The sequence below is a fragment of the Eschrichtius robustus genome, chromosome 10 (assembly GCF_028021215.1).
Source record: "Eschrichtius robustus isolate mEscRob2 chromosome 10, mEscRob2.pri, whole genome shotgun sequence".
Taxonomy (NCBI): domain Eukaryota; kingdom Metazoa; phylum Chordata; class Mammalia; order Artiodactyla; family Eschrichtiidae; genus Eschrichtius; species Eschrichtius robustus.
This window is the reverse complement of record NC_090833.1, coordinates 51,644,549-51,665,741: the sequence shown is the minus strand read 5'-3', so window position 1 is coordinate 51,665,741 and position 21,193 is coordinate 51,644,549. Positions and strand designations below refer to the sequence as shown.

The 21,193-nt window shown below is 38.6% G+C and overlaps 1 protein-coding gene across 5 annotated transcripts in view; it reads right to left on the bottom strand.

Moving 5' to 3' along the window:
• The window catches only part of KANK1 (KN motif and ankyrin repeat domains 1), a 189,369-nt gene that overhangs the window by 128,459 nt on the left and 39,717 nt on the right, over positions 1-21,193 (bottom strand). The gene's annotated exons all lie outside the window — the stretch shown is intronic.

Here is a 21,193-nt window from a genome sequence, read left to right as displayed (position 1 = left end):
GAGACTGCATATGGAATAAGGAGCATTCAGTCATCCAGAGCAACTTCCTTACTTGGTATCTAGATACATAGAGTAGGAAGAATATTTCCACTTAAAGCAAAGAAAGCAAAAGTTTGATTTTTTTTTTTTAAATGATCAGATCAGAAAGTGATTTCCTCTCTGATGGGGTTACCACTTGGCTCAGTTCTGCCCTTTCAACAGTAAGCCCCAGGATGGAAGGCTCTATACCCTCTAGCACTTCTCTCTCGTCTTTTAGTTCTCTGTGGAGGAAGGGACCACATCTGGGGGTGACCTGGGGATGAGGTGGCAGGAAGTCCCCCCTCACTAGGACTCTGAGCAAGGGAAGGGTGTGTGCGCAGGTAGCCATCAGCAGTCTGCTCTTAATCAGCTGCTCTGAAGGATGCCATATTATCTTCAGTGTGCCCTTAATCCCAAAGCTTAAATGTGAATCATCTTTACTTTCCTGGAAAATTATAAGAGAAGGTACCATCTTAACAAACCAAACACCTAAGCCTCTTGCCTAAAACGAGCGGTTCTCAAATGTTAGCATAAATGGCAATCACTTTGGGGGCTTATTAAAGTATAGATTGCTGGCTCCACCTCAGAGTTTCTGATTCAGTAGGTCTGGAGCGGGACAGCTGCTGCTGAAATGGGGGATGACAATTTGAGAACCACTGCCTTAAACAAACAGAAGTGAGTTGGAAGGGGACACAAGCTCTTTAGGAGATGATACAACCATGTACAATATCAACAGTTGTTTACCAAGCACCTTACCTCAGATACAGGGAATACAATACTTTACAAGAAAAACGAAGTCCTTCCTCCCCTTCTCCCGACATGCCTGAAGTAAAACGGCTGTTCCAGGAAGAAGCACCAAGTTTAGCAGGAAGCTTTCTATTTCTCAGACACAAACTGCATGCCCTATGAGCCAACGCACAGCTCCCAAAATGAAACGGAATATCAACTCTCTCATCAAAGAGCCAAAGCAAATGGATGAGACTGAGATTACCATTAGAAGATGTTAAGTACCAATGAAGTATGAGGAATATCCTAACGGCACACACACGACTGGGGTGAGGACTGAATGCAAGAGACCTCATGGAGAGCCACCTTCGTGCCTGGCGTAGCACAGGCAGCCCAAGTACTAGTTCCTCTTCCATCTCCTGACCTACCTTCTCTCTGTACCTTGGCAAGTCAGGTTCTGAGGGCCTGCTAAGGTCATCTGTGCTGGGGCCGCTAGGGAGGCTGCCCCACTGCTTCCTGCCTGAGGTGCCTCACCTCAGCAACCCCAAGCATTTAAACTATACAAACAATTATGGAAAGACTACATGAAGCCAGTGGTTCTCAAACTTTATAGAGTGCATCGCAAGTATGAGGAGGGCCTTTTAGAAACACAAAATGCAGGACTCCCACCTCCAGGAATTAATTCATGAGGTTTGGGGTAAACCCTAAAAATTTAAGTATCTAACAAGCTCTCAGATGATGCGAATGATGCTGGTTCAGGATCATACTTTGAGAACTATTTGTTAAACTTGTTCCTTGCTATTAACTAGAATACTATCTTACCCAATTAATTTATTATATAAAAACAGAAGTCTCTTCTTACATAAAGGACTAAGAATATAGATTCTGTCATCAATCATGTGACATCTCAGGCAAGTACTGTAGTAACTCGTGCTTTAACTTTCCATATGTAAATTGAGACTACCTACATCCATAGTATTGTAAATCTGATTGAAAGTTATTAATATGTAATTTTAAAGATGTTACCAAGTATCAGCTGTTGCCTTGTCTTTTATAATACTGCTGACTGCTTTAACTGAAATAGTTTGTAACGTTTAAGTATCTGATATCCCACATTCACCAGAAAAGATAGGAGAAATCTTTATCCGTGAAAAAAGATAAAGCCTAGCAAATGTGAGCCTTCTCAAAATTCAGAATACTCTGATAAGATGCTTTTGATTCTTCCTCATGAAAAAAAAATTCTTTTTTCAACCAAGTTCCACTATGTGTATAATGACAGAGCAAATATACACAGGTTTCAAATTTTTAAAATATATATGCTTAAAAAAAGAGAGTACATTCAATAAAGAATTACAAAATATAAAGGCTTCCTCCTGTCAAGAAAAGGATGGTACAGGTGTTCATTTCAATACTAACAATCACATAAATGCCAGACTGCAATCTTGGGAGGAAAGCGCAGGAATCAAGGCCCATTTCCCCAGAGTGACCCAGTCAACTGGGTCAGGCAGTAGAGTACGCCAAGGAAACGTTCTCTCAAACCTCATTAATTATCAGAGCCCAGGCTCTGGTATTTCAGCACAGACAGCTGGCGCCCTGCCCACTCACCCTCCTGCTGCTCCTTAGCCTTTATGGGATGTTACAGGCATAGAACTTCTGTTACCTTTCCCAAGAGAGGAGTGGGTCTGAGGTGGGCCTTTCAAATATTTGCAGCCCAAGGACCAAGGCAAGATGCTGCTGGTGATGCATCAGTGATTCATACTTCTGTAGGATAAGATGACTCCTCTCACTATGAAGACAAACCAGGTTACCCTGGCAAACATCCTGGTAGCACAGAGCAGAAGTGGATGGGCACAGCCCCATTAATCTCCCTGCCTGACCCCTATAGGCAACTCCTAGCTTTCTACTCTGAGCCTCTAATTAAAGCTAACTGAAATTACGAAGCTAACTGAAATTCCAAGTTCTTCCATACATAGACCCAAAGGTAAACTGGAAAGAACATTGCTTGGTGAATTTAGGACTTAATTTTATGAGACAAGAAGCTGAAGAACAAAATCTGAATCTTTACTAGATACTTATTAAGCATTTTCCTATAAAATTTTCCATATTTCTTTTTCCCTGAAGAATCCATGCACTGCCTTTTAAACAAAATTATTTCCATTTAATTAATCTCTATGTGTCTTAAGTTTCTCAGCTGAGACTCTGCTCCAATGGCATTTCGGCATCCATTCAAAAAAGAATTGCGGGGCTTCCCTGGTGGTGCAGTGGTTGAGAATCTGCCTGCCAATGCAGCGGACACGGGTTCGAGCCCCGGTCTGGGAAGATCCCACATGCCGCGGAGCAACTAGGCCCGTGAGCCACAACTACTGAGTCTGCGCGTCTGGAGCCTGTGCTCCGCAACAAGAGAGGCCACGACAGTGAGAGGCCCGCGCACCGCGATGAAGAGTGGCCCCCGCTTGCCGCAACTAGAGAAAGCCCTCGCACAGAAACGAAGACCCAACACAGCCAAAAATAAATAAATTAATATAAATAAATAAATAAATAAATAAATAAATAAATAAATAAATGTTGTTGACTGAGACCCACAGTAAGAAATACGTTTCACATAAAAAAAAAAAAAAAAAAAAAGAATTGTGTTAAGTCTCTAAATGTAAAATTACATGAGATTATAAGTGCCCAGGGACCAGAGAACATATCTTGGTCATTGTTTCTTGTTTAAAATGTGTTCTTATAAATATTTTTTTTATTTAAAAGCAAATCATAGCTATTTCCTCACCTGTTTTGTTTTGTTTTTTTAAGCAACCTACTTTGTTTAACAACTTGTGATCTCATTTGCTAAATTTTAAGCAATGCATTCCCAACTAAGGCTTTTCATTTTATATTTTTCCACTGTAAGTGTTCAGAATTTTCATTTAAGTAGGGCTCCAACATTACAACAAATCCATTAACACGTGTTGCCAAAGGAAAACTATGTAACTTCTGCAATGCCACAACCTCTAGCAATTGTCAGCAATCCCTCTGGGTGAAGCTTTTCTCTGGCTCTGGTGTGTACATAGCTGTATCAAGTGTCACTGTTTGCCTTGGTAACAATGCTTTTTTCTTGTGGAGAAGACACATGACACCACCCTGTCACACAAAACACCCTGCAGCAGAGTTGGTCTGGGATGGAGTCCCACAGCTGGGTGGAGGAGCCCAGAACCATCCATCCCGCCCTGGGGCTAGGTCCACAGGAAGACAGGCACTCACACACCACCATGGGAGTGGAAATTTTTCCATTTTGAAAAGAAAGCAATTTGGTAAAATGCATCAAGGGTCTTTAGTGTGGTTCCAGTTATTTTACTCACATATATACACACACATACACATTAGTAATTTCTGACCCATTCATTTCGCTTCTACTAATATATGCTAAGGAAACAATGTTCAAGAAAATCCCACAGATTTAGGCACAAATACATTCATTGCCCTACTACTGTAACAGCAAAAAGTCAGAATCTTAAATTACTGTTAAACTATTATGCAGACATTAAACATATTTACAAAGTCTCATGAAAGACTAATACAAGGAGTCTTAAATAACTATTAAATTCACACATATATATTGACTATATCCCCAAAACTTCCAGAAAACAAATGTTCAAATGCTTAGTATATATGAAAATTAATATAAGTTAACAGAGGCAGATGGTTTTAAAAAGGAAAGTCTCTAATGCTCAGTTTCTATAATAAATAGTGTGAAGCAGGATGTGTCCAGATTTTATCAACCACATTAAGAAAATTATTTCTGCCTTTTATGATGATGAAAGTTCCTCTAACAGATTAACTTTCTAATCAGAGTGCCTCAGGGACAAGGTCTAGGTCACAGATTAGGTTTCTAGGGACCTGAGTCTTGATTTCTTTCCATATCACAGGCTGTACACCCAGCTGGGCCCACTGGGTAACAGTGCAGCCAGATAGTGAAACTCAGTTATCCCAAAACTGTTAACCATGATAGGAAAACAAGCCAAGGCTTCATATTCAGGGCATGCCAAAGATATCATATTGTCATGGTAATGAAGATACAGTACAAATTTTTAAAATTAAGTCTAAGTTAACTTTACAGAGATACATCTTTCCCAAATGCCCATATACACACACGTATATTTATAGATATATAAGTATATATATGAAAAGCAAGCAAGGATAGACCATGCTCTAAGCATATTACAACAAAACCATCACAGAAATAAATAACAGGCATTTAAACAAAAACTCAATACATGAAGAAAAAAACTATTCTCCCAAATAACTATTGTTTCAAAGAAATATAAATCCTAATATGAGACTGTTTTGAAAATAGCAAAATGAATTAGAATTGGAAAGGCATAAAATGAATAAAAACAGAAACCCTAATTATCAAATCTTACGGGATCTGGTCAAGGCGAGCACAGAGATAAATGCAAACCCTAAGTAACCAAAATAAGTGGACTACAGCTCCAAATGAGCAAAAACACTCATTTGTTTAAAAAAAATTATGACAAAACAAAATACTTCAGCAACAATGAATGCATTAAACAACAGAAAAAACAGAAATGGTAAATCCAAAGCTTGCTTAAAAATCCAATCAAGAGATAAGTCTCTTGTAAGTCTATGTAAAAGTGAATACAATTAGAAACAAGGTAAGTACTGTGACATTCTGAGTGGATGTAAGACAATGCTTTTCAAAATGCAGTGGACATAATGGAGGCGCAGCAGGAGGACTGGCAGAGAGTGCAGTCAAACAGTTGCAAACGCTTGGTGTCAGGCAGACTGAGAAGAGATCTCTGCCCCGCCAGCCTCCCAACACCCCACAGTGCAGTCTCTCCAGGATGGAGCACCACAGCTGGGTAGAGGAGCACTTAGAACCATCTGTCCCTCCCCCAGAGGTAGGTCTACAGGGAGACAGGCACTCACACACTGCCATGGCAGTGGACAATGGTCTCATTTTTTAAAAAATCAGTTGGGGGCTTCCCTGGTGGCACAGTGGTTGAGAATCTGCCTGCCAGTGCAGGGGACAAGGGTTCAAGCCCTGGTCCAGGAAGATCCCACATGCCGCGGAGCAACTAAGCTTGTGCGCCACAACTACTGAGCCTGTGCGCCACAACTACTGAGCCTGCGCGTCTGGAGCCTGTGCCCCGCAACAAGAGAGGCCACAACAGTGAAAGGCCCGCGCACCGCGATGAAGAGTGGCCCCCGCTCGCCGCAACTAGAGAAAGCCCTCTCACAGAAACGAAGACCCAACACAGCCAAAAATAAATAAATAAAATTTATTAAAAAAAAATCTGTTGGGCAAAATGTATCAAGGGCCTTGAAAGCAGTAAAAGTTTTAAAAATAAATGTTTCTAACTTCTGACCCTATAATTTTGCTTCTAATAATGCACACTAAGAAACTGTTTAAAAATAAAACCACCCACAGATTTAGGCACAAATACATTCACTGCCCCACTATTATAACAGCAAAGCATCCGAAACTTAAACTATTATTAAATTATTATAGACTTTAACGTATTTATGAAAATATTATTATGAGGAAATGCTTCATTTATAATGTTACATGAAAATGGGAATGAAGTTGAAGAGATTATACAAAAATATGTACAAATGACTGGAAGGAAAATACATCAACATTTTAATAGTGTTTGTCCTTGATCTAAAAATAGTCTTGAGAGACTGATTTTTAAAACCTCTTAGGCTTAAATGTGGTGAAAATGAATAAGATAATGCATGTTAAAATGCTTATCACCATACTTGGCATAGAGTTCGTTCAGAGAAATGCAAGCTATCCTCATACAGGGTCACCTTCTACCTCACAGCTGACTAGTTTGTGACTTTAGTCAAATTGCTTAACTTCTGATCTTCGTTTCCCTCTTCAAAGTGGGAACAATCATAGTTACCTGATGGGGGCATGAAGATTAAATGAAACAGAGAACACAAAGTGCTGAACTTAGGCATTCAATAAATGTTAGTACTCTCTCTTCCTCTCTCTTTTTTGGAGACTATAAACTTTGTTTATGCTGGACAGTTCTGACGCAGTTTAAAAAATTAACTCTAAATTCAATAACACTTGGCCACTTAAAGTTATAAAACATATGCAGAAACGTATTCAAATGAGATGGTCTGACTCTGACAAGCTCATGCATTGCTCCAGGTGGCAAACAGGCTTTAAAATGGGGCAACATTGACCTAAAGTTCTGCAAGGAAGGGACCCAGCATGCTGCTTTTCAAAAGAAAAACATTCCCATGCATGTATAAATAGGTTTCACATGCCCAACCATGGCTTCATTTATATGGCACTTCCAAACTAGGAAATCCTGCAAAAATTTTCCTTGTTGACCCCAACCTACTCAGAAGGGACTTAGAAGAAATGAGTTGTGCTCTGTAGAAGAAATCTTTAAACTCCTGTCTGCCTGAGGCTGAATGGAAGCAATCATGAAACCGTTATTTCCCAATCCAAGAACTATAGGTTAATTCTTAAAGATGGAGCTGCTATCATTTTCTCCCCAGTAGTAACTAGACAGGAAAGGTGGATGGATAGGTGGATGGGTGGGGAAGAACTTTACAGGATTAAATGGTCTCCAGCTCTCTGGTTTACTTAAGTTACAAAAACTTTGCCTAATATGCCTAATGTTCTTCAAAAGGATATAGGCATGGATTTGCAAAGGAAAAACAGAGGAAGTCAGATTTGGGTGTCTCTTTTAGACCTACAGGCATATTTGTGTAAAGGTGAGGCCAGTCACCATTCCAGCCTCACCAGGACCCTTTTCACTGAAGCTGTCTGAGCAGCCACACTTGTGCCCAGTGACTCTGTCTCCCACTTGCTCAAGCCACCTGTGGGGAACAGAGTGACTTTCCAGGAGAAGACAAAAATAAGGCTATCAAAGAGATTCACATGAGTTGACCTGACATGATTAGGTGAACTAGCTAAATGAGAGTCTGACTCTCAGGAATTTGAATTAAGCATAGAGAATAAGCAGTTACCAGTGAGGACATCTGCTGAAAGGATATTAGGAAGTGGGAGGGGAGCCATGAAAAGCCAGAGCTGGGTACAAGCCCAGATCATGAGGGGGCCAAAAGTAGGAATGAGAAGAAATAAGTATATGGTGTACTTTTTTAGATATTACTTAATATGAAGCCATCAAGGTTATCAATGCATTTTAAAACACTGCTTTTCATCTTTCTTATTTTAACATTGCTATTATATGTGTTTTATATCATCAGCATAAAACAATCTGAGCAAAAACAATGCATCCTCAATATAGACATGCATAAGTATATAATTTATAAATAAGTGTCTATTTGGAGGACATGTGCTCAAACAATTTTGTATGAATGGGGAATTCTAATCAAAAAAAGACTTCTACTCTGACATAGAACGTGCATATTTTATTACATGGGGAGACAGAGGTGAGAAGTCAGGATGCCAAGGAATGAGTAAAGCATACACTGTGTCCTCTAGGGGCTCACCAACCATGATGTATTATAGATAAGAAAAGAACCTGTTATTTTAATCAGGTCTCCAACATATACCTGTTTAGCACCTATGAGTACCCCATACCAGTCTAGGTGTTTTATATCACTTTCCAGAGATCAAACAAGCTACCAGGGCTGAAATGAATTTGTTAGGTCAGAGTCCCTCAACATTTCTGGACCACAGACTAATTTGAGATTCTGACGGGAAAAAAAGCAGTGGGAGTGGGGGGAACCTCTCCCAAACAAAGTACTCATAAACAGATAATTCTGGATTCAATTTCACTGATACTTCTCACCTAAAGCCCAAGGATTAGACACTGGTGGTTCTACTTCCCATTTGAAAATATAGAAATATATGTATAATCAAGCAATCCTAAAATGAAAGATTATATGTTTCAACAATGCACATAGCACTTATGAGGTTTATTCATATGCTTACCTTTTCAATAACATCATATTATTAGTGGTAATGAGAGATGTCCCATCAGAAATGAAACAGCACGTTTATTCTCAAACACAATGCATGGAACTGACACAGACAGAATATCACTCCAGTTACACAATGGCTATTTAGAACTCTCAGTTAATGGAATATTCACAGTTTAAGACTGAACACAATGCACAAAGAATAGAAACACAGACAAAGTTGCTATATTAGGGGCATGGATAACAGAAGTAGTTTCCTGGCAACAGAGACTTCAGTGAGGGCTATATATAAAATAAACAAACAGGGGCTTCCCTGGTGGTGCAGTGGTTGAGAATCTGCCTGCCAATGCAGGGGACACGGGTTTGAGCCCTGGTCTGGGAGGATCCCACATGCCGCGGAGCAACTAGACCCGTGGGCCACAACTACTGAGCCTGCGCGTCTGGAGCCTGTGCTCCGCAACAAGACAGGCCTCGACAGTGAGAGGCCCGCGCACCGTGATGAAGAGTGGCCCCCACTTGCCACAACTAGAGAAAGCCCTCGCACAGAAACGAAGACCCAACACAGCCAAAAAATAAAAATAAAAAAAATAAATAAACAAAATTAGTTTCTATTAATGGTCAATAAATAAAAATAAAGTCTGACAAAATATTTCAATTTGCTTTAAATGGTTTTATACAACAGAGCTATACTATACAGACTTGTTTCATTTTTTTCTCTTAAACAACCAAAAAAGTACTTGCTGTAATCCCTTTTACATGTGATTAGAAATTACCTGAAATTGTAGCATCTGGCTGTCAGAATGATTTGAGAATCAATGAATCTCACTTTCCCCATTTGTAAGATATGAATAACAGTACTTATTTTGCAAAGATGAGAAGTACACCTTTTCAAGGAAAAAAATGTTCCTCTACGCCAGTTCAGCCTATATTTCACAAATATTGTCTTGCATTCATTCAACAAATATTTAGTGAGTTGCAACTATGAGTCAAACATTAAGAAGACAAAAGTAAACAAAATCAGTCCCCATTTCTCCTATGATGAAGCTTATTCACTCCTTCATCCATTAGAAAGATCTAGGCTGAAAGTTCCATTAGCTGATAGTGACAGCTAATATTTGTATAGAATTTTAGATTATAAAGTACCATCCTATATATCATCTCATGTAATCTGCATGATAACTCTTTGAGAAGAATTGATAATCAATAATTATTCATCACATTTTACAGGTTAAGAAACTAAGGCTTAGGAGTTCAAGTGGCTTACCCCAGCAGTGCAGCTGGAATCCGCTGCCCTGATGGTATCAAAACACTACCTCATCTCACTGGAGTTAGGCTTTGGGTGATGAGGATAAAACATGTGCTAAATCGTTTTAAGCTCTCTATTAGGAACATGATCTAGAGCAACTTTTTACCTGTTCCCATCCTCTCCAGAAGCAGAAGTAACCAGCTCTGGTAGTGTGTAGAAAATGTAATTCACTTAGTTTGGAAAAGCCTGACTTATCTAAGTTATTAAAAATGGTTAATTTGCCAGCAGTTACCAGCCATGGAGACTCAGGACTGAGTTGCAGCCTGAAGTACATCTCCCTTCACTGATTAATTTCTACAGTCCTGTGAGTCTGTGTGTGACTTGTTTTACTGCAATATTTGCTTTATTGTGGTGGTCTGGAACTGAACCTGCAATATGTCTGAGATATGCCTATGTGTGTGTGTGTGTGTGTGTGTGTGTGTGTATTTGTTTTTATTTTTGAATTATCAAATCAGTATTCTTTTAAACTTATTCACATATTTACCCTTTCTATTGCATCTTCCTGCAACTTTCTGCTTCCATCTGTGATCATTTTCCTTCTGCCCAAAGAACTCCCTTTACTTTTTTATTTTCTCTACAGTCCTTTTTGATTGCAGAAATCTTCTGCAATATTTTCCTTACAGATTCTTAACAATTAGTTTGCTACAACAGTATGACTGACATGATAAGACTGAAACATCACCTCTCTAGATAAAATAATCATCTGGTCCTATGTAAAAACTCTCATGGTATTTTTGAAGGGATCTCAGATCATGGTCCAACATATAACCCACTGCCAAAATCCCTTCTACAACATCTCTGACTTGGGGGTGAGTAATCCAACTTCTTTAATATGTCCAGTTCTACTTGGTAAGACAATTTGGCAATAAGTATCCAAAGTCTTTAAAAAAAAAAAAAGACTAACTTTGACCCAGCTATTTCACTTCTGGGAATTTGTCCTAAGGAAATAACCTGACAAGCCACACAGTGATGAGAATCTCTCAAAGATGTTTCTTGTCCATGGGCTTCCCTGGTGGCGCAGTGGTTGAGAATCTGCCTGCTAATGCAGGGGACACGGGTTCGAGTCCTGGTCTGGGAAGATCCCACATGCCACGGAGCAACTGGGCCCGTGAGCCACAACTACTGAGCCTGCGCGCCTGGAGCCTGTGCTCCACAAGAGAGGTCTCGATAGTGAGAGGCACGCACACCGCGATGAAGAGTGGCCCCCACTTGCCGCAACTAGAGAAAGCCCTCGCACAGAAACGAAGACCCAACACAACCAAAAATAAATAAATAAATTAATTAATTAGTTAAAAAAAAAAAAAAAGATGTCTCTTGTCCATTTACCTCCCTGGTTTGCCCTCTGAAAATGTGGAGCTCAGAACTGAACGCAAGCCCTCAGAGGCAGCCCAACCAAGGCAGAAAACAATGGGATGATTATCTCCTTTGTTCTGACAGCTGTGACATTAATGCTGTTGGAGACGGCCAACAATGTCAAATGGCTGGCTAAAATCTTAAATTTCTTTAACAAGAGCTGCTATTGACCCAGGTCTCTCCAATCCACAGGCACACAACTTTTTTCCCTCCTATCCCAGGTATCAGAAAGTTGCATTCAGTAGAGCTTAGTTGTATATTTGTTCATGTTGTCTTCAGCTTTTGGGAGCCTTTTTCTATCCTGATTTCTGACATCCCGTTGCTTAGCTTCCCTCCCAACACTGGAACAGACATACATTTGATACACCTTTCTTTATCAAAGATCACTTTCTCAAACCAGAACACCATGTCATTTTGGAAGGGCTATTCAAACCATTTTATTTTATAAGACTTTAAAATATTTTTATATTAAAACAAAATGGGTAAAATATGAAATACAAAGTGGATTCATCTTTGTGAAAAGACATGAAAAAAGAGAGGAGGAGTTCTTTCAAGGAAAAGAGCTAAATTTAAAGCCTAGCCCACAAAAGTAGAAAAATAAACAAGTAAAACTAAAACTGTGCTGCAAAGTCATGAAACAGGGAACCAGCCAAAGAGAAAGCAACAGAGGGGCTAAGAACTTAAGTTGAATAAGTCAAGTAATTGGATAAATGATTGAATTATCTTAATGGAACAAGGACATTAAATTTTAAAATCCCTCTTTGGATCAATGGAGTAATGAAAAAACAGCTATTACAAAGGAAAAACTTACAGTCACTGTGTCTAATTTATTTCATTCTCCAAACCTTAGTTTTCTAAGTATCTTTTTATACAACATGGCACCTTAATAATTATACTATTACTTTAAAGTGATCTTGGGTATACATTTATATTTTATCTTATCAAAGAGACCAAAGTGAAGTAAGCATGAAATACCATGTAAGGTAAATAACACTGGTGCAACTGACTATTTCTACCTCTTGCATTCTTATCCAGATCACTCAACATATTCAGAATCCTTTATTTTTCTTGCAAAAAGAAAATGAATATGGTAGGGCAATTTATGAGAATGACAGCTAACATCACAGATTACTTACTAAGCACTCTACAACTACATGAAGTTGATAATATAATTATACCTACTTCACTGATGTGGAAACAGACTTCGTGGTTAAATGGTATTGTTAGGGTCACATTTAGTAACTGGCAGCGCTGGGACTCTAAAACTGGCCTGGCTGACCCTAGAGACTAAGACTCAACCCACGCTCAATCGGAGGAGCGCACAATTAAGACATTAAGGTTCCCATACGCTTTGCTGGGAATTACTAAATGCACACTGAACTTCTCTCTCTGCAGCAGATACATACATACATACATGCACAAACAAGAGAATTTTTATACGGGCAATATACATTCTTAATTTAAAAATAAGAAAATTAAACAAGATAAGCTAAATAATAAGTTCTAATAGGTCTCAAGATTTTTTTGAGGTTCATTGTGAGAAGTGGCTCCAAAATTTCCACTCCTCCTTAAAATAAAACTTAAAAAAATGCTTCTGTATTCAGTTACAACTTTTTGGTTTCTTCCTCCAAACTAAGCCAAAAAAGACTCCAGAGCAAGAAGAAATAAGAATTGCAACCTAGCCACCCCCTTCCCGCCATCAACTTTGAAGTAATATTTTCCTTAGAGTAGAAAGATTAAAAAGTAGTTTTCTTAAGTATAGCTCTGAAAAAGTTTAATGATTACTTTAAATATGACCAGTGATATTTGTCTACACACAAATTAGTGATGTTATTATAGCAACATGAAGGTTAAAAGTTTTGTTTTTTTTTTTAGAAGGGGTTGTCAGCATCTTTTATCACCACTAAAAGGTAATTTTAGCATTTCAAAGGAATTTTTTCCTCATTGTATTCTGAGAAACTCATTTTCAAAAACTGTTATGCACTGGGAACCCACAGATCTTGTTAAATCAAATATTTTATATTCCAGTACAAGTCTGGACGCATCAAATCTGAAAGAATTTCTGAAGGCTTTCCAAACCAGCCTATGTGATTTAATTTCCAGCCAAATAGGAATCTTAAACTTTTTGGGTTATTGCAGCTAATTCTCAGTCACTGCAAGGAAAGGAGAAATCCAGCAAAGCTTCTGGCACCAAAACATCCCAGAGTAAGGACAATCCCCGTAATATACAAATTAGAATATTTTATCTAATTGGTTTTGGAATCCTGATTTATGTTTATTCATTTGACTCATTTAATTTAGCAGTGTGGGCCATTATGTCATACACCTAGCACAATGGGAGAGTTCAATCACTGCAGAGTTCACAATGTGTGCATCTGGCACATCTAAGTTATGCGTTGTCATGACATGGTATTGGCAGGAGGAGAGGCAGATGACCTACCATTTTCCCAAGAGTGGGAATGACTCCAGGAGTCACTGTACCACTCCTGACCCTGGTGGACATCAGGATACCACTCTGCTTTGGGTTGTGGATATAGTCTGAGACTAGGAAATGGCCTTCTCAGGGACAAGCTACTGGCCCATCTAATTTCATTAGCATTATTACTGTCCCCATACCAGTGATTCTCAAAGTGTGGTCCCCAGATCATCAGCGGTAGCATCACCTGGGAACTTGTCTCAGACGAGTCCCAGACCTCTTGAATCAGACAGTCTAGGGATGGGGCCCAGCAATCTGAGTTCCAATACAGTCCTTAGGAGATACAGATGAGCATTACAGTTTGAGAACCATTGCTATAAACGATATCTTTAAAGTGATCATTCACTGAGACCACCATTACACTTGGGTTTAATTTCCATTATACCCGTTAAGAGTAATTTACTGATCTTCCAATATTCCTATAAAATAAATTCAAACGGAGGGAAGCTTTGAATTTACCAAAAGTTCAGCATAAGAGTGATGAATGGGAAATTTAGCAATTTGCTTCTATTTTTTTCTTATGTGGTCTCTGGAACAAAATCTTCACAATAGTTTATAAGAACATATTTCATTACATTGCTCAAATTTACTCGATTCCCTATATTACTCTGGTTCCAACTCCCAACTGCAGCCTAAAACAAACTTGACGCTGAATCCAGAATTGCATGCAGCTGAAGAGCAAGGACCTGAAAGGGCCTCAGTCTGTCTGAACTGTCACTTCCCACCTGGGTGCTCTTGGAAAACTCACTTAGTTGCTTTAAGCCTCAGTTTCCCCAAATGTAAAATGAAAATTATAGTACAACCTTCATCACAGGGAAGCAGTGAGAATCAAAGATGTTTAAAGCATATTGCCTGGCACAAAGCAGCTCTCAACGCATGATAGTAATTTTATCATTATTAGCTAACAGAACTATTCAATTTTAAATACTTCTGAACATGCTTAAGTCTCTAGAAAGAAGAGGATGTAAACATCTAAATCACTTTCTATAGATAAACACCTGATAAGTGATTTTTTTAAAATAAAGATGATAAAATTACAACAGCATTTCATTCCTAACAAAGGATCCCATGGTAGAAAAACAGCTCATTCTGCAATAAAAGGAGTGTACACAATATCTAAACGCAAATACCCTGATCAAGAGAAAACCTTTCAAAATATTTTCTTTTGAGATCCCTAAGCTGTTACAGGGAAAAAAGCCAAGGCATAGTACAGGCTTGAGTAGATTAGTTAAGAATGAATTAAAGAAATTACATTTTTGGCAAGGCTAAAGTAGAAGGCAGGCAAAATTCCAAGTTTCTGCTGGTTCATTCAAATGAGTACTCCCCTTCCTTTTTGCAGCTGATAACTTAATATTAAAACACATTTTATATTATAATTAAAAGACCAATAATCCATGTCAAAAGAAATGTTACCTAAGCATCTTTTAAATATGTTCTGGGATGACATGAACATCATTACCAATTATTATTTAACAAACAATGATGATGCCTTTATCTTCATACAAACCTGGGTTTGAGTCCTGGCTCAGCTATTCACCAGCTAATTGACCTTGGGCAAGTCCCTGAGCTTCCTAATTGATCTTCCTGTCTCTACTTTTGTCCTCTTCCTGTCAATTCTCCTACAGCAGTCAAAGGATCCTAATCTGTTCCTGAAGTAGGCTAAAACCCCTTCCTACCTCAGGGCCTTTGCATATGTTATTCCTACCTCAGAGCATCCACTCCCAACCTCTGCCCAGCCAATTCCATTAGGAATGCCTTATCAGCATAGGCTAGATTAAATTCTCCCCTTATATGCTCCCTTTACTTATTTTTTGGTAACTCTTCTCACAGTTGTAACTTCATTGTTCTTTTGTAATTTTCTATTTAATGTCAGTCTATCTGTGCAAGCAGGGATTGTGTCTGCTCACTGCTGTATTTCTAGCACCGAGCACAAGTGAGAGTGATCATTATAAACAGTTCTCTGGGCACTGTTTCAACAAACCAGAGTGACCATCTACTTTTATAGAGTTAAGAGGTAAACACACTTTTGGATCAGTTGGGTATTCAGACATGCAATATTGTCAGATGAGAAAGTAAATTCTTTCAATATCTTTCTGGTTTCCAAAAGCAGCATCAAGTAAAAGGTGAGAAACATCTTTGGATCTTCTGCATTTAAAGAGACAGCTAACTTCAGATTCAAGAAGGAATTCTGGGAATCATGCTGATAATATCAAATAATCTAGAATACTGGATCTGGCATTAAATGCCATCAGGGGTAAGGACTGTATCTCCCATCTAGTCAATCTGGAGGGAAACAGGTAAATCTGTCTGTTTTCCTTTTGTCTCCGTGGTCTGCCTTCATTCTTCTCCCCTTATCTTCCTGCCTTTATCTTACCCGGGAAAAGCCCTGGGGGGTGAAGAGGAGCCTCCTGGTCTCCTCACCACAGTGTTGGTTATACCCAGCTGTACATGTGGTTATCAACCAGGAACCCACCACCCCATTCACGTCAGGTTCCTTTATTTCCTTCAGTTTCCTACTTTGCTCTCCTCTCTGGCCCCTCATCACTTTTCCAGCTTTCCTTTAACCTCTCCCACTCAACTTTCTCAAGATGTGAAACACGGTGATATGGCAGAAAGAGGGCTAGATTTAAAGTAAAGACTCCTGGAGCTACGACATTATTCTAGAGAATACGTATGCTAAACATACAGCAGGAGATTTAGCAGAATATGCTAAACATACAGCAGGAGATTATTCTGGAGTGTGGGAAAAGGGAAGGGCTAAAGAAAGTCAAAAGACAGTTCAGGAAAAGAATGGAAAAAGAAAAGTGGATAAAATGGAAGGGTTAGGGAGAGAAGACTACAAGGTCTTTTTTTTTTTTTTTTTTTTTTTATAATTAACCCCCTCCCTGCCATAAACCCAAAGACCTAGAGTTGAGAGCTTGTATGTCCCCTCAGGCTGCTAGTCACTGCCTCCCACCTCTGAGAGGATTTAATCCTATAAAGGAGTCCAGGTTACTTTCTGTCGGGGCAGGGTGGGAGATCGCTTATCTGTTCTTGCTGCTCAGCCTGAAGGTATATATTGTTAAAGATCCACATTCAGGCTTGTGCACAGATATGGGGAGGAAAGGGTGGCTTGCACCATGTTTTTAAATAATGAGTGATTTTTGGTAATAAACACCCTAATGGTTATCATAAAACCTAGTTAAAGATCAGAGCTTCTCTTTAGAATTACCACTATCTAAAAGATACTACATATTACAACCTCAGGGGGGATCCTACCACAGATTAAGTCTACTTATTTATCCCACCAGCAATGTGTGTGTCTCCCCCCACCCCCACCCCACATAGGAAACTGTTGGAATCCTCATCTAATCCAGTGGTATTGAGACCAATGATGTTCCAGACATGCCCACATCAGAAAGCAAGTCCTTGCTCCGAAAAGGCTCAGTTACTGTGGAGGGAAAAGACCAAAGCCCACCAAGGTGGTATTCCCTAGGGAACCTCTTGACCCCCCCCCCCCCCCCCAGGACTTTGTGTGTGCAATCTCCCAACCCTAATTAAGTATCGTTCTGCCCTCTAGAAGCTATCAGAAGATGAATGCAGTCCCAGGAAGAACGCTGTTCACTTCCTCCAGACAGACAATGGGCGGCCACCTGCTCAGGGATTTATTCGCCTGCTTCCGAGTTCCTATGTCATGGAGTCACTGCCGCTTGTGCCTCAGAGGACAAGGAGAAGAAAGAAACCAACAAGCCAGGTGGCTGGGGCAGAGAGAGAAGTCAAACTGCCACAATGCAGCCTGGGGCTTGTGGAGGCCAGGTTGTTCCCCATCTCAAGCTGTGTTTTGAGACAGCTGTTTGAGTGGTAATAGGAAAAGGAAGGAAAAAACAGTCTTTTATTCTAAAGGAATGAGAAACTGCTAAACGTGAAACAGAGCCTGCCTTGAAACACTATAGGGCTTTCCTGTATCAGTCTAGTTCAATTCTGCCATAAACAACTTCTTGGTAATTTTCTTCACTAATAAACGTTAGTACTTTGAACTGAACTAAGTTGGCCACAGAATGAGGCATGATCACCATGTACTAAGTAAAGCATGCTTTTCCCACAGGGCTGAGTGGGGCGTCGGGGAGACGAGTGGCCCAGAGTCATATCCACTATGGGAAGCTGGGGGAAGATCTTGCAGAACGGTTTCAATGGGGCATTCTCCACTCCCTCCAGAAGTCTGTGGAACAACAGGCCTGGAAGAAGAACTATCGAAGTAATAGAGAAGAAATAAAATCAGAAGAAAAGATGAAACACCAAAAATTCACATATGCCTCCTTTCCCTCTGCTTTCCTGTGGAAGCAATACAAAAAAAATTTTTAAAGAAACTTCTTTGGAATTATTAATGGAATTAAAATGAAAAAATTAATTTTACACAATTTATACAATCTCATCTATAATTTCATGCAAGGTATAGTTTTTTAACCAGACTATAAAATTCCTGCCATTTATATATTTACGCTTACCTCCCCCCATTTTATTTTTATTGCATAAATATAAAATGTTCATCATAAAACTTTAAAAAATCCTAATCAGAAAGAAATTTTAAATTATAATTCCAAATTACCACTGTTAACATTTTAGTATATCCATTCTGTTTATTTTTATGCAAATGTATATATAATATATAAATACATGTGAGTTAGTTGGTGGAGGATGTTTGTTTATAAAAATTTCCTCATACTACACCTACTGGATTTTTTCACATAAGTCATGAATATCTGTTTGTTCAAATATATATAGGTTTGTTTGCATTTTCTTTTCAAACATCCTTGGCAAATATCTTTGCTATTTATTGTGAAAGTAGTTCTAGAAAGCAAACAGGGACATCTATATATGCTGCTGAGGGCATAACAGCCTAGGAAGTACCAAGTTCACCTGCAGTAATCACAAAAGCAGGGATCCACCATGTATCACTGACAAAGCTTTAGAAAGCCCTCCTGGGTTAATAATTAAATAACACTAAGAAGGAGCTGGGATTCTTCCCCAGAGAATCTTCTGCTGGTTGCCTGAAGTAAAAAAAAAAACCTTTATTAATTATTTTCACTGAGGCTTGCAATATGGTAGAAAGACTGTTGATATTATCAAGGTATAAGGATTATCTTTATTACTTTCCCTTATTTATCCATAAAAATATTCTTTCCTCTATCAAAATACCAATGGCATTTTTCACAGTACTAGAACAAATAATTCTATATTTTGTAAGGAAACACAAAAGACCCCAAATAGCCAAAACAATCTTAAGCACAAAGCTGGAGAGATCACACTCCCTGATTTAAAACTACACTACAAAGCTACAGTCATCAAAGCAGTATGGTACTGGCACAAAAACAGACACGTAGATCATTGAAACAGAATAGAGAGCCCAGAAACGAGCCCACAATTATATAGGCAATTAATCTACAACAAAGGAGCCAAGAATATACAATGGGGAAAAGACAGCCTCTTCAATAAATGGTGTTGGGAAAGCTGGACAGCTACGTGCAAAGGAATCAAATTGGACTACTTTCTCATACCACCTACAAAAATAAACTCAAAATGCATTAAAGACTTATACGTAAGACCTGAAACCATAAAATTTGTAAAAGAAAACATAGGCAATCTGCTCTTTGATATCGGCCTTGGCAATGTTTGTTTGGATATATCTCCTCAGGCAAGGGAAACAAAAGCAAAAATAAACAAGTGAGACTACGTGAAACTTAGCTTTTGCATGGCAAAGGAAACTATCAATAAAATGAAAAGGTTACTTGAATAGGAGAAGATATTTGCCAAGAATATATCTGACAAGGGGCTAATGTCCAAAATATACAAAGAACTCAACATAAAACAACAACAACAACAAACAACCCAATTAAAAAACAGGCAGAGGATCTGAATAGACCTTTTTCCAAAGAAAACATACAGATGGCCAACAGACATGTGGAAAGATGCTCAACAACATTAATCATCAGTGAAATGCAAATCAAAACCACAATGAGCTATCACCTCACACCTGTCAGAATGGCTATTATCAGAAAGACAACAAATAATAAGTGTTGGCGAAGGTGTGGAGAAAAGGGAACCCTTGCGCATTGTTAGTGGAAATGTAAATTGATGCAGCCCAACCACTATGGAAAACACTACAGAGATTCCTCACAAAAAATTAAAAACAGAACTACCGTACGATCCAGGAATTCCACTGTTGGGTATTTATCCAAAGAAAACAAAAAACATTATAGAAAAGATATATGCACCCCTATGTTCACTGCAGCATTATTTACGACAGCCAAGATATGGAAGCAACCCAAGTGCCCATCAATAGATGAATGGATAAAGAAGACGTGGTGTGTATATATATACAACGGAATATTGCTCAGCCATAAAAAAAAAAGAATGAAATCTTGCCATTTGCGACAACATGGATGGACCTAGAGGGTATTATGCTAAATGAAATAAGTCAGAGAAAGACAAATACTGTATAATTTCACTTACATGTGGAATCTAAAAAACAAAAATGAACAAACTTAACTAAACAGAAACAGTCATAGATACAGAGAACAAACATGTGGTTACCAGAGGGAGGTAGTGGGGAGGGAGATTAAGAGGTACAAATTTTCAGTTACAAAATAAATGAGCCACAGGTATAAAATGTACAGTGTGGGGAATATAGCACATAATATCATAATATCTTTGTATGGTAACAGATAATTAGGCTTATGGTGATCATTTTGAAAAAGAAGTATCCAATCACTATGTTGTATATCAGGAACAAGCATAGTGATATAGGTCAATTATACTTCAAAATCAAACAAATTCATAGAAAAAGAGATCAGACTTGTGGCTACCGGTGGAGGGGAGGGGAAATTAGATGAAGGCAGTCAGAAGGTACAAATTTCCAGTTGTAAGAGAAATAAGAATGAGGGATGTAATGTACATCATGATGAATACAATGAACAGTGCTGTACGTTACATATGAAAGTTGCTAACACAGTAAACCCTAAGAGTTCTCCTCACAAGGAAAAAATACATTTTTTCCCTCTTTCTTTAATCCATCCATATGAGATGACAGATGTTCACTAAACTTATTGTGGTCATCATTTCATGATACATGTAAGTCAAATCATTATGCTGTACACCTTAAACTTATAAAATGCCGTGTGTCAATTATATCTCAAGAAAACTGAAAGAAAAAATATTCTTTCCTCAAGGAATCATCATAACGAATTTTTAGTACCTTAATAAAAATATGGCAAAACCAAAGACACATGAGAAATAGTTTTCTCAACTATACATAACCACATGCTATTGTAGTTATAAAGATAGATTATGAATTATCATAGTATGGAGAACTTTATAAACAGGATAAATGTTTATCAATATTTCCTACAGTCCTGACTAGGGAAAAA